The sequence below is a fragment of the Haliotis cracherodii genome, unplaced genomic scaffold (assembly GCF_022045235.1).
Source record: "Haliotis cracherodii isolate W230 unplaced genomic scaffold, xgHalCrac1.p SCAF_7, whole genome shotgun sequence".
NCBI classification, from domain to species: Eukaryota; Metazoa; Mollusca; class Gastropoda; order Lepetellida; family Haliotidae; genus Haliotis; species Haliotis cracherodii.
In genome coordinates, this window is record NW_027266330.1 from 29,527,926 (window position 1) to 29,540,000 (window position 12,075).

A 12,075-nucleotide genomic window follows, 5' to 3' on the forward strand; every position below is an offset into this window, starting at 1 on the left:
TTTCCCATGTCCCCGTCATCATAAGACTTTCGTATTTCCCATGTCCCCATCATGATAAGTCTTTTGTATTTCTCATGTTCACGTCGTGATAAGACATTCGCATCTCTTTCTCCCCGTCAAGGTGAGACTTTCGAATGTCCCATGTTCCCGTCAAGATAAAATATTCGTATTTCTCATGTCCCCGTCAAGGTGACACCTAACCACACGAACCTACATGCTCCTTCTCAGTTCCATGTTATTACCATTATCCTCTAATGAGACTACTTTACATCAAGGCGATCTTTTTTCCTGATATTTGTTATACTGGAACATTTCTTTGGAAACAAATTTGCGAAACCGTCAGTCTCGGTCAGAACTCTCAGACGAGTAATTATATTAGCATAAAGACATTACTTTGCCATAACTGCCTTCTTCGACCTACAGGATACAAACGGAAGAATGCACAAATAGAGTCCAGATTAGTACTTCTCTCTTCAAATAAGCTACGACTGCGGTCCTAAGTAAAACAACCTGGCGTCGTCGGCCAATCTGAGCACAGCTTGGTACGCGCGAATAATATTGCAGAAGGTGGTCGATCAATAGCGAGTTAGAGCGGGAACTGCTGGCCATACAGTCAGAGTGTTGGTACCAGCCGTAGTAGCAGCAGCTATGTTACTCGGATGCTAGGTGATCCTCGCAGTTCTGTACAGGTAGGATTTTCTCCCTTCACTCCAATAGCACACTGACGTGCAAACTTTGACTCACTTTCTTGTGTTGAATTTGACAGTGTTCAAACAGTCAGCCTAAACTGATTTACCATTCAATTTATTCTTGCAGGTGTGTTTCATATTAAATATTACTCTATTAAGGTTATTATGGTGGGATGAGTGAGGGTGAATGAGTTTTATTTTATGCCGCTTTCAGCAATATTCCAGTAATATCAGCAGATGACGCCAGGGTTTCATACATGCACATGTAGATATTGAAACCAAGGTCTTTGGCATGCTTGCTCAATGCTTTATCGACAATGATACCCAACCATTACGAAGGTGATTAAACACACACCTTTAATAGATGTGTATCGTAGTTGACTGACTTGAGAACCTGTTTTTGCTGATAATGGTCACTATAACTCTGCTGAAGATACTCCGGTTGTGTCTTCGTCAGAAATGGGGTCATCGAGTGCAATCTACGTGAAGAGAGAGCGCGTTTAACCGTTCGGCGAACTCTACACCCTTGACGTATGTGACGAAAGAACAGCTCGAAATAAATAATATGAAAGGATATGAATATGAAAAATGTATTTAGACCACACCTTCAATGTAAATGATCGGCTAGGAACGACGTCATTTATCTTACGATGTATAAGTGATTAAAGACTTCAATGCAATTACGTTTACTTTATACATACAACTAGACGAGGACGATTTTCAGCAGCTTTGTGCAGAGACATTTGTCACGAAGTACCGATGCTACCAACTGTATGGAGTCGCACCACGTCAATGTATGGCTGAAGCAGCAGGGAATTAGCTGTGCTTCAACTTGATGTTTTTTATGGTGTGAATAATGCATGGAACAAAACACCGTTTCGAGACCAAGGAGTAGAATATGTGCAATTTGTTCTCGCGTTTTGAGCAAAACTGATGTCGGAATTCTGAAATCTCTTTTTGTGCTTGTCGACAGAAATGATAATAAAAACAAACAAGAACCGCATCATCTTTGTGTACGAAATCAAGACACAAAATTGTGAAGCTTATTTTAGTTAACGATTCAACTCCGTCCTATCTCACGTGTCTTGAACTATAATATACCTTGTCATAAGATTCAAAGCTGCAGATCGCAATATGGCTGCAATATTGCCGATGCGATGGGAATTTTTTAACTCACTCACTCACTCAAAGCTGCAGATTCGATCCATGAGACAGCAAAGAACCAAGTGCAGTGTCAACATGGCTAGCTTTAAAAGTGAAGAGGGAGTTCGTTCTGGACTCTACATCTTGACATGATTACTCTACCACTTGATATGTGGCTGTATTCATCAGTAATCATACAGACCCTTCACTGGCATTCGATACGAGGCTGTATACATCAGTAATGATTCAAACCCTCACTCTATCATGTGATACGAGACTGTATACATCAGTAATGATTCAGATCCTTCACTCTATCATATGATACGAGACTGTATACATCAGTAATTATTCAGATCCTTCACTCTACCATGTGATACGAGGCTGTATACATCAGTAATGATTCAAACCCTCACTCTATCATGTGATACGATGTTGTATACGTCAATAATGATTCATATCCTTCACTCTATCAGGTGATACGAGGCTGTATACATCAGGAATGATTCAAACCCTTCACTCTATCATGTGATACGATGTTGTATACGTCAATAATGATTCAGATCCTTCACTCTATCAGGTGATACGAGGCTGTATACATCAGGAATGATTCAAACCCTTCACTCTATCCTGTGATACGATGTTGTATACGTCAGTAATGATTCAAACCCTTTACTCTATCATATGATACGAGGCTGTATACGTCAATAATGATTCATATCCTTCACTCTATCATGTGATAGGAGGCTGTATACATCAGGAATGATTCATATCCTTCACTCTATCATATGATACGAGGCTGTATACATCAGGAATGATTCAAACCCTTCACTCTATCATGTGATACGATGTTGTATACGTCAATAATGATTCAGATCCTTCACTCTATCATGTGATACGAGACTGTATACATCAGGAATGATTCAAACCATTCACTCTATCATGTGATACGATGCTGTATACGTCAGTTATGATTCATATCCTTCACTCTATCATATGATACGAGGGGCAGTCGGGTAGCCTAGTGGTTAAAGCGTTCGCTCGTCACGCCGAAGACCAGGGTTCGATTCCCGACATGGGTACATTGTGTGAAGCCCATTTCTGGTGTCCCCCGCCGTGATATTGCTGGAATATTGCTAAAAGCGGCATAAAACCATACTCACTCACTCATATGATACGAGGCTGTATACATCAGGAATGATTCAAACCCTTCACTCTATCATATGATACGAGGCTGTATACACCAGGAATGATTCAAACCCTTCACTCTATCATATGATACGAGGCTGTATATATCAGGAATGATTCAAATCGTTCACTCTATCATATGATACGAGGCTGTATACATCAGTAATGATTCATATCCTTCACTCTATCATGTGGTATGTTACTTTTTGCGCAAGCAGTACTTCAATTAAAAGCCTGCAAATGTATATATATACATTCTATGTAGATAACCAAGTCCAATGGACAATTCAATACCAAATCTATTAGAACTTAGAGAACTGGCACAATGTTGAATGTACACATCGTCTACACATAATTTGAGACATGTGCCACGAGGTTCTCATGATTCAAGCTGAACATTAAATTGTATATTACTGGAGTAACAGGAAACTAGTTAAGCACGTAATAGCCTCGTTAGTGGTCTAAGAGCTACATTCATCTTTTCTCAAATTACTTCACGATGTGTATTCCCCTCGAGCAGCGTCGCGGTTTAATCACCAATAGGGACGAACTGTACGTTTCTAAATGGAACTGATTTAGAGCTGACGGTAATGCCACATTGTGCAATAAACATGCGATCCACAAATAAAGCTGTTTTAAAGGACCAAAAATATACAAATCTCTTAAGTTACCCTATTAGAATTGACGACAGTGGCGGATGTAACAAATCAGTCCTGTAATTGATTCAGCTGCAATTTGTGGGATTTCGGGGAGATTTTAAAGAGCAAATATCAGGAAAAATAGAAATAATTTCTTCTTAAATCATTATGTAGCCAGTAGTATGTACAGTACGATGGCCGAGAGAAAAAGTGTGAAAACGTAAACTAAGCGCCGTTGCGCTTAATTAAAAGAATTATTTTGAGGTGTGTATTTGTTACAACCCAAACGACAGTTTAAAGTTCTGACGAGGAGGCGTGGCATAATTAGCAGGAGTGAGTGAGTGAGTGAGTGAGTGAGTGATTGAGTGAGTGAGTAATATTGAAGTAAATGACACGATAACTACAAGGAAAGACAAAACTAATCTGCAGGACAAAGGAAACTTTGATTTCACCAAAAACTTAATTTAAATATCTGACGCTTTCAGTGGGCCAAAACGGAATTTGATCTACCCGTCCTTGAAGGCAAAAACTGTCAATCCTATCTTTATTAGATTCCATCCATTTTTTTGTCAATTAATGTCAACAAGAAAATTGAGAATGCTCGTTTTCAATAGTTCCACCATCAGCTGTCACTCAATTTGATAATTTGATGACCCATTAACCTGACACGCCGTGAACTGGAGTATTGGAATACTGGAATATCACTCCTATAAAGGTATGAGATGACGTTGACCAACTTACAATGAGCAGTAACTGCGATTTCATTGTTTCATTCAAATTTCACCCAGGCACATAATATCTAGCTTATATACTGCATACGTTGGTGGTGAGGTGAAATGGGGTTTATCTTCGCGGTCAAGGTTATTGCAATAATGTACTGTTACTGTCGATTCCCAAATTGAAGCAATTAGTTAACACAGAAACTGGTACGTAGAGGAATTTTGTGTGAAACCAACAAATGGTATTAAATCTACAACTGCTTTACAAAATTAACTAGGGTTACAAATGAATACGAATTACTGCATGGCAATTAGAATGGTAATACAATATTCGATGGCAGTATAAAATGTGAGAGCAGTGGAAGTAACAATGACCATAATTAGCACCTCTCCGCAGCAAAGGTCAAGCTTCCGAGATAGGCCTAGGCTGAACACCTGTGCGAAAAGTGGTCTTCACACGAAAGCTGGTCCTGATGTAATGTCAGATGAAATGTGTGAGATCAGACAGGGTCGCTTCCGCTCCACCTATATTCCCAGCCAGCTTTCAGCATTTTCTACCCAGTGCCAGACCAATCCAGTGCCACTTGAACATCACAGAATATTCCACATGTTTCTATAATGCTTCACATCCATCCATGATATTCTGGAAGTTAACAGATAATTTGAGCATCTAAATATAAAAATATAATAACTTCCTCAACACTGCTTACATTACAAATTACTACATTCCTGACAAATAATCATTGTCCAAATAAAATGCAATGAACTTCAACTGAATCTCAACAGAAACAATGTAATACAGCTACAATAAATATTTAACAATAAATTACACTGCCATATAACAATACCGACGTGGATGCATGTACTATATATTTCTAAGTTTTGTAGTGATAGCCCTCTGTGATACCATACCGCAGTTTAACACGAATATCCCATTCAGACACACCAGTCTATCTCCCCTTGTTTGGTCCTATTAATGCCGAGCGCCAGGCAGGGTAACAACAAATGCACTATTTTAATTGTTTGTTTTTTTAAGTATGACGCGGCCAGAGATCGAACAATCGACCTGCCGCTGAATCAACTGGATCATGGATGTGGTCCGTATAGCCGTTTTTAAATTTTCTTGAATTACACATTATTAAGGACTGAAGTTGTATGTGTTTACGTTCGTCAGCTTATGAAGACAGTGCATCACGTGAGCAAATTTCATGATGCTCGGAGGGGCGGTCGGGTAGCCTAGTGGTTAAACCGTTAGCTCGTCACGCTCATGATGCGCGGGGAGACTAATCAACAATATTCTCAATCCCGGAACAATTCTCAGTCCCTAGTTTAATTTTGCTTCGTTGATTCAGACTGATGTAATGGCTCGTTTTGCATCAACTCGTCCTCAGCGACCAAGACTGCCTCCGTGGTCTAGTGGTAGAGCGTCCGCCCGGAGAGCGGAAGGTCCGGGGTTCGATCCCCGACCGCGTCATACCAAAAGACCTTAAAAGATTGTACTTGTTGTTACCCTGTCTGGCGCTCGGCATTACGGGGCTAAATCAAGGACTGGTCGGCTCAGAGTCAGTATACTGTGTCTGAGTGGGGTATTCATGTTAAACTGCGGCATGGTATCTCAGTGTGCTAGCACTATAAATCGGCATCAGTCCGGACTAGTACAAGCAGCCACACAAACACACACACGTACATGCACGTCGCTATATAAGTGCAATAAACTTGGACGCGACGTTAAACCCCATTTCACCACTTTAAAATTTCTGGGTGTGGTTAAACTTTGTTATCAAAAACTGACAATTCATCTTCATTCAATTTCTCGTTTAGCTATTTCCGATGATACCGAGACTGTTTCGTACAAAACCCCATTGTAATGGCATCAAGAATTCCCAAGTCCAATACGAGTAAATCCATCAATGCATCAAAATCATCTCAGGTCAGAAAGGGACGATCTGCTCACGCGGCGCGTCCGATAATTACAAACAGATATTTATGACAACAGTTTAAAAAATCGAAATTCGTTGTTTATTTGAAAACTGACATTAGTTTTGTCCGAATGTGCACAATCTAAAAGACGTTGTCGTATTTGGCGTTATTGTTAGACATGGGGGAGTTCTAGTAAGTAGTTATGTATGTCTCCGCTCGTTTGATAACTTAATCACGCGACATACTGGCGTTCATCGGGAAATGAACATCGGTTTGCTTGGTGATGCTTATCAAGGCGAGTTCAAACGTTACTGTCTATATTTGATGCTGAAGGTCATACCCAATGAAAGCGTATACTATTCATCCTTGTTTGTTATGTTTATTTGTTGTTTAACGCCGCATTCAGCAATATTCCAGCTATATGACGTTGGCCTGTAAATAATCGAGTCTGGACCTGACAATCCAGTGATTGACAAGATGAGCATCGAACCACCCAATTGGGATTGATGACATGCATCAACCAAGTCAGCAAGCCTGACCACCCGATCCAGTTAGTCGCCTCTTACGACAAGCATAGGCGTCTTTTACGGCAAGCGTGGGTTGCTGAGGTATACATTCATGATAACCAAAGGCATGTCCACGGTAGTTGAATGTAGGGTGGTACGTTTCATCCTCACTGGGTTTGATGAAGTCCTAAGATTGCCCTCGCTCTTCATTAATGCAAGGGCCAATGTATCCAGGTAGATCTGGGGGTCAAGTCGGCAAAACTGGAATTTCTTATTCTGGTACCTTTCAGCTTTAAAGATTTTACTTCACTGAGCATGTGTTTTACTAAACTGCAAGTGATGTCTTTGAAGTACAGATATCAAAACGTGCTTAAGAAGATTCGAGAAGATGGAGGACCTGGTAGTTTAAAAACGGCACTGCGTAGGCCACGAGCTCTGCAAACCAGAAATAGAAGCGTTGTCATTAGCGGGAATGTCTGGATGGAAGGTTCCTCGTATTGTTAGAAACAGACAAGCTACTTAATCTGGATAGATGTGTAGGGGCGTATTTCCTCAAATCGAAGGTAATGATATCAGTTAGAGTGGAAATGTGTGATGGTACTCGTATGTAATGATTTCATGGCTTTTCGGAAATTGCAATGATCGGCTTGTGTTCTTGCAAGTAAGCAACGTTTTGGAGTTTTCTAAGATTTTTCATCAGGTTTATTTATAATTGTGTTTGTTTGTTTGTTTGTTTTTATGGTGCGGGCGCTTTGTTGTTTATTCGCGATTGCAGGGCAATTGGGTTGGCTTGAAAGAATCTACAATGTTTAAGGGTTATTTGTTTGTTGCGTTGTGTTGCGTTTAGCAATATACTTGTTGCGGCCAGTAAGTTATCAAGTATGGACCAGACTATTCAATGATTGATATTGTGAGCAGATATCCATACCGTCGGCTTACGATCACACACAATCAATCACGTCATCGAGCCAGACCACCGTCACCATTAGGTCACCTATAACGCCGAAGGCCCGTGTTCGATTCCGAAAACGGGTACAATGTGTGATGCCCATTTCTGGTGTCCCCTGCCTGTATGTTGCTGAAAGCTGCGTAAAACCATAAACCAATGGAAAGTTTATACAATGAATCATATACAATGCAGATGGTGAGATCAGGGCCCCGTTTGACAGAGCGATCGTAGCGCTGCTATAATTAAACAAAGACTTCCGACAGTCGTAGAGCTACGATCGCATTGTCGAACGGTGCCCTGATCTCACCATCTGTTTTGTACATGATTTTAACCATAATGATTACAAAACTAGGTTTTTTACTGCGTTTTTATGGTTGGCACAGCTGATACACATTGCACCGCGTGTGGGTATGGACGTTGTTCTGCCCTTGTGCGACTCATAATATTTACTTTCAAAACCAATTTAATATTATTCATTTTATTAGATAATAATGTCTACATGAAATGGTAGACACGGTTGTGCAAACTCCAATGCACTTGACTGCCCCCAATATTTTATAAACTGCCTCAAACAATATTACTTCACTGGAGTAAAAAAACTGTTCAGTATATCATAGTAATTAACTATACAATATTTTCCATCAGTAAAAGCGCAATCTGTTGTGTCTATCATCCCCATATTTTTATATAAATATTTATATTCCCAGTCACTTAATATATAGTATTCACGAATAAAATAAAGTAATAATAATATATTACTTTTTTTTAAACAGAAACGTTGGTATTGGGAGAGGCAGCTGCTGATATTCGGATTTAAATAGTTGTACAGAATTTGATATTTCCAATGCAAGTCGAAACAAATGCACCAAGACGTTATACAACGTCATACGACCTTTTCGTGTGAATCAGACCCGTGTGAGTTGCGGGTACGAATATTGGTGCCCATCAATCTCTGCTTGTCGTAAGAGGCGACTTGAGCCCCTATCTCACGTACACGATTTAAGAAATTGCGAACATGATTTAAGAAAAGTTGAAAAATCGTGTTAATTCGTGCTCGACCTTGTGGTTTATGCAAATTTCTTAAACAAACACGAACACTCATTCGACCAAAAACGACGGACCCTCAAACGACCCTCATACGATCTTCATACGACTGAACACGATCTTCATACGATTGAACACGACTGTCATACGACCTTCATACGACTGAACACGACTTTTCAGCTCGGCTTAAATCGTGTTATAAATTTTTATAACACGATTTAAGCCAAGTTGCGACGTCCATACGACCGCGCGCGACCGACCACGACTTAACACGAATGGACACGAATGAGTGTGCGACCTTCATACGTTCTCACACGATTTAAGGAAAAAACGTTATATCGTGTTCATTCGTGTTTAGATTTGTGAATGTGAGATAGGGGCTTAATTTAGTGACCGACCATTTGATATTCGGAGAATTTGTATGGAGAGAAGATATTTCTTCAGCGACAGTCATAAAACCAGATATTGTTTAATTGTTTTATATAAAGATATGAGCCGAAAAAAACACTAATTATGTATTTAGCTTGCCAAGGCTTACTAGATACAATGTTAACTCCTAATACAGGATATTTACCATCCCCAGACACACTCACCTAGATCCTCGAATACCAAGTTTAGTATCGTCCAATCACAGCCTGCGAGAGATCGTCCAGCGCAGAACGAACCCAGTCAAAGATGCACACACACACTCTCTCTCTCTCTCTCTCTCTCTCTCTCTCTCCCTCTCTCTCTCTCTCTCTCTCTCTCTCTCTCTCTCTCTCACACACACACACACACACACACACAGACGTCATATTGATATCCTACTGCGGTAGCCGTTGTCACCGATGACGTATTAAGTGCTGAGGTAGAATAGTGCTGTTACAGTCGTCTGACATTTCAGAGTGTCCTCGGGGAATTCGGGGGCTTCTTCCTTCCTGTCGCACTCGACCTCACCTCCCATGCTTCAGGCGTGGATAACTTTATCTTTCTACCGACAGCGAGGACAGTCGTCTTGATTTGCTCATGCCTCCTATTGTTCTATAAGCAGAACGACATTGACATGGTAGAACAATAAAATACGACGACATATTTAGCTGATGACGTCACGCGCTGAAATACCACATCAACCTCTTTGGATGCCGAGTATTTTTTCAACGCATATTCTGAAAGTTTATCGTTTGTGCCGGAATTTCGGTCTCGCATAGTTGTAGAATTTACGGTCTGAGGGTGTAAAATTAACTGCAAATATTTTAACTGGTCTGAAAAACAGACGCTGTTAATTCTTATCTGAGATTTGGTTTATGAGTTAAAAACAGCAAATTTCTCCACTCTCTATCGTACACCGATAAAGTTGAAGTGTGTCATATTTTTTTATGTAACAGCTTTCTGGCAACCGCGACCGAACACAATACTGCCTAATATCTGAACAAATGGATAGGTGTTCTTAGTGTAACGTTATATACATTCGATACAATGATAGCTTGCCACAAGTGAAGAAAATTGATTTTCCTCTATGAAGTCAAATGAGTGAGTGAGTTGGGTTTTTACACGGCTTTTAACAGTATTAGAGTTGTATCAGGGCGTGTCAGCTTAGTGTGGGAGGAAAGCCCCATGTGATGCAGCAGGTCTCAGACGTTTACAACTTCGGTGAAACCCACGGGCACGGGTATGGTGCTGACAAACCTCGAAACATATTTGGGGCGAACCGGGATTAGAACATACAATCATAGGTTTCTGGCGTGCCCAAGGGACGCAACTCTGCACGGCGAATCGCGACGCCTTGGACGACCGGGCCACCCGTGCCCCCTGACGTCAAAAAGCAACAGTGAGATATGTACACGTACAAAAAAAAAGGAATATAACGCTTAGAACTAATCTATTGTAACTCATTTCCATATGTGGGGTTCTGTGTACTCTTTTGTTCACGAGGGAACCAAACAATTCCAACACAAATGTCGGCATTGAAACCGGATACGTTTTAGTATTATATAAGGTGAGGTGAGGTGAAATGGGGTTTAACGTCGCTTCCAAGATTATTGCACTTATATAGCGACGTACATGCACGTGTGTGTGTGTGTGTGTGTGTGTGTGTGTGTGTGTGTGTGTGTGTGTGTGTGTGTGTGTGTGTGTGTGTGTGTGTGTGTGTGTGACTGCTTGAACTTGTCGTGACTGATGTCGATTTATAGTGCTAGTCCACTGAGATTACATGCCGTAGTTTAACATGAATACCCCACTTAGACACAGTATATTGACTCCGAGCCGACCAGTCTTGTTTTAGCCCCGTAATGCCGAGCGACATACAGGGTAACAACAAGTACCATCTTTAAACGCTTGGCATGACGCGGGGCGGGCGGACGCTCTACCACTAGACCACGGAGGCGGTCAGTATTATATAAGAAATGATGAAGTCGTACTACATAATAAAAAAGATGGATGGCCCTTTCGAGCATGTATATTAGCCCTTTGATTCCTGCATTTACTGGATTGTTTAAGTGTAATTAGACAAAAGTGGCACCATTATCAATGCAGCACTAGCCTTATAATCAAAAATTAAGTAATACAATTGTTGTGTGTATTGTATCTTCCCGCATTCTGATTAGTTGAATTGGTCACGTGTCACTGCATTCATTTCCCACAATTAAGCCACGCCCACCGAAGCGGACTACTTTCACCACTACGGAATGTCGGGGAATCCCAGTTTCGTCATTCGTCACCACTCGCCCCTTTCCGTAACCTGCAAGGAGACTCGTCCCCCTATCGATGAATGTTATGTGCGAAATACGACAAACCAATCAGAATGCGCGTATGATTTCAAGTTCTTCGTTTTACGTATGTCTTGCATCTAAAAATATACCCGAGACACAGTTAAATGTGTTCAATAAGACTGTATAATTCCGCATGTCCAGATGTGCTTTAAATTGCATCTGAAATATATATAATATATGGGGAAATATATGTTAACCATTACGCAACGAGTTGACAATTGTTTTAGGTGTGCCCGTTTGCGCTAAGACGGAACCCGGTCGCAAAAATGGCCATGAGAGGGGCTCGAGTCGCTATTCGGCTTGTCCCGGAATAACACGAGTTTGTCAGAAATGCAGTTACGGTTGAGGGAATTCCCTGGGTTCCACAAATTTCCCCTATTCGGGTTTCATTCCCAACCCACATTTTCCCAACTGTCTTCCCGTTTCCAGGAACTAATGTCTGGACCTGCAGCTGCGGTTACTAACCAAGTCATTTGAAACAGCCGCCTTTTCCCTGAAATATTTTTCCCCAGACGTTTCAGTCTGACAGTAACAG

At 40.9% G+C, this 12,075-nt stretch overlaps 1 protein-coding gene across 1 annotated transcript in view; it reads left to right on the forward strand.

Moving 5' to 3' along the window:
* Positions 1 to 607: 607 nt before the first annotated feature.
* The window catches only part of LOC139447609 (neuropeptides capa receptor-like), a 50,010-nt gene continuing 38,542 nt past the window's right edge, over positions 608 to 12,075 (forward strand). The window contains exon 1 of the mRNA XM_071229017.1: positions 608 to 689. The gene's annotated coding sequence lies outside the window, so the exon portion shown is untranslated. The remainder of the gene's footprint in view (positions 690 to 12,075) is intronic.